The sequence below is a fragment of the Ochotona princeps genome, chromosome 3 (assembly GCF_030435755.1).
Source record: "Ochotona princeps isolate mOchPri1 chromosome 3, mOchPri1.hap1, whole genome shotgun sequence".
NCBI lineage: Eukaryota > Metazoa > Chordata > Mammalia > Lagomorpha > Ochotonidae > Ochotona > Ochotona princeps.
In genome coordinates, this window is record NC_080834.1 from 25,216,025 (window position 1) to 25,219,201 (window position 3,177).

Sequence of the window (3,177 nt, forward strand, 5' to 3'; positions counted from 1 at the left end):
CCCGGGCCCCGCCCGCCGCGCGCCCGGCCCCGCGGCCACCGGGGGGCGCTGTGGCCACGCAGACGCTCAGGTCGGGGGCCGCCACCCTGTCCCGCGCCCACCCCATGCCCGAGAGCAGCGGCTCCGGGTGGCGCTTCGCGGAGCACGCCTGGACTGGACACTGGCAAAGGAAGGGCCTGGTGAGAGGCGGCCGGGACAGCCGGGCCTTGGGCATTCTGGGGCATCTCTGTCCCCTCAGGGCTCCTCCTTTAAGGAAGATGGGGCTTGCAAATCTCTGAAACGGGCCCGACCCGCGGCTTGTGTCTGGACCTCATCCTGCTGGACAGTGAGGCGCCCTCCTCAAGTGTCCAGGGTGCGAGGGACAACAGACCCCACCAGCCAGTGGACAGGACCCCAGGCAGGCATTCCTACACACAACGCTGCGTGCTCCCCAAAGGGCCTGTATGGGAGCTCCAGCTTCTCCCGGTGATGCCGGCCACTCTGGTCCTGCCCAGCAGCCTTTCCATGGGGGTGGGTGCCTGAGTGTGGCAGCCACAGGAGCTGGGAAGCCATGCTACAGCCCCCACTTCTCTCTCCCTCACAGGGGTCTCTGGCTCCCAGCCACTTTTCCAGGCTGGAAGCCCCAGAGGCAGAGGTGGCCACGGACGGCTCCCGTCTCAGTGTGGGCCCTGGAAACCACGTGGCTCGTCCCAGGGTCGGGTGGCGAAAGCAGCAACCTGGTCGCAAGTGCCTGAAGTCTTGGCTGCCACTGCTCGAGTGAGAGGGACATCAGCTGGCCCTGACCACCTGGATGTCCACGGGACGGGGAGCCAGTGGCTTGCACGGATGGCATCATGGGAGGAGGAAGGCGCTGGGGGAGCCTGCGTGAGCCCTGAGCTCCCGTGTTGGGAGGTGAGCTCCGAAAATACAGGGACAGTCGCTGTGTATTACAGTCCTGCACCCAGGAACGGGGCCCATGGCAACGCAGTCCCTGCCCCACGTCCCTCTCAGGGCTCCCAGGGGTGGGAGCGCCTGCACATCTGGGCTGTGGGAGTGGGTGGAAAGCCGTGTGCAGGGATTGGCTTGGTGTGCCTGGGCAGGGAGAATTCATGTACTACCTTAGCTTGGACCTCGGACAGGCTGGGCACTTTGCACTGGGGCCCTGGTGGGCTTGCTGTTGTGGGAAGTTCTATTTCCAGTCCTGGCTGTCTGTTCCCCCAGTAGTGGGCACCTCCGGGAGCTCTTGGGGTGCTGGACACACTGCCCGGTGCCCCTGGCAGTCCTGCCCTGTTGTAGAGGACACTGGGCCTGCTTATCCAGGTGTGGGCAGCTGAAGCTGGGCCTGGGACGCCCTCACCTCAGTGTCCAGCCCTGAGTGGGTGCAGAGATGTGGGACCTGGAGCCTGCTGTACTCTGAGGAGATTTGGGGGTGTGTGTGATGGGGTTTGTACAGGGCACTGCCAGACCCCATTCTCGGAAAACCCACAGGGCTCTGCAGGAAAGCCCTGAGGCAGCCAGGCCCATTTGGTTCTGAGGGTCTGGAATGCTGCATGGCACACTCCTCCCTTGCCCCATTCCAAGGCTACCATGGGGGTCACTGGTCCATTCTCTGGGACACAGCGGGGCCGCTTGGAAGGCTGCAGGCACCTTGGGAGTGCCTGGTAGGCGTGGGCGGCCCAGGGCCAGTCTGCGGCCTGTGGCATGCGATGGAGGAGGATTGCATTTCCTTTCCCGCCCACAGCTTCCCAGGCGGGGGAGGCCCTGCGGTTGGGCCAGAGACGCCCCGGAAGCTGTGGGGGTGAGGAGGCTGCGGTGGGCTTGGAGATGCTCCAGGAGGCCCTGCCCCGCCCACAGGGTAACTCTAGGGCCAGGACTACACGGCCACCCCAGGGGCCAGCGTTGCAGGGCACGACTGACCCTCCCAGCTGTGGCTCTGGCTTGCTGAACACTTGCGTTTTTGTCTTATTTTACAACAGCACTAGAGCAAGAAGAAAGGTATTGCGTTTGTGTTATCATTGCCACCGGGGTGGACGGTGGAGAGGGACTCGGGACATCATGAGTGCGGGTGGACCCCGGCCACAGTCCCCGTGCAGGGTCTGCCTTTGCTGGGTCATTTCTTACAGACGCCAGCTGTGCTGAGCAGCAGTGTCCACAGACCCTGACCACACCGCTGAGCTAGAATCCTGCCTGTGTGGATGGAGCCAGGCCGGGGTGGGAAGAATAGGCCGGGTCTCCACTTCCTGTCTCTCCCTCCCCTCTGAGCATTTCCAAACCCCCAGCCCACGGATTACACAACATCGCAGAGGCGCATGCCTCAGCTGCATGGCTCCAAGCCAGCTCTGCGTGCTGAGCAGGGGCCCTGCTCTGCTGGCATGGGGTCTACGCAGGCGAGCACTCCGGGGCCAGTGAGGCCATGCCAGGCAAACCCAACCCCTGGCCCTCATGCCAGTCCAGAGGCAGGTCCTCAAAGTCTGAGCAAAACTTGGCACTTGGGCCAGCATTGTGGTGTAGCAGCTGAACCAGTTTGTGTCCCAGCTGTTCCACTTCCGGTCTAGCTCCCTGCTTGTGGCCTGGGAAAGCAGTTGAGGACGGTCTAAAGCCTTCAGACCCTGTACCCACGTGGGAGACCCGGAGGAAGCTTCTGGCTTCAGATCAGCTCAGCTCCACAGTTGTGGCCATGTAGGGAGCAAACCAGCAGATGGAAGATCTTTCTCCTCCTCTTTCTGTAACTGTCTTTCAAGTAAATAAAAAATAAAAACAAACTTGGTGCATTTTCGTGGGAAGAAGGCTCCCATGTCCTCGCCTTTGAGGCTGTACCGATTGCTAATTTTCACTGCTGACGACGCTGGCCAGCAATGGAGCCAGGACGCACCTTCCCTGAGACGGTGCAGGCTGCAGTGCCCTAGGCCTCTCCCAGCCCTTCCCCTGTGCTTGAGAGGGTCTCAGTGACCTCAGAGCACAGCGGGGACTCTGCTCCTGGGCTAGATGGGAGAGAGAGAGAGAGACATGGGGAGGACAGGGAGGGAGAGAGAAACCTGGAGGGGGGGAGGGAGAGAGGAGAGACATATGGGCAGAGACAGAGGTAGGGAAGAGAGGGATGGAGGGAGAGCTAGAGGAAGAGAGAGGGAGATAGAAGCCAGAGAGACTCCAGCAGCCCATTGTCAGTTAATACTGTGAAGACGCTGGCCATTTGTGCCA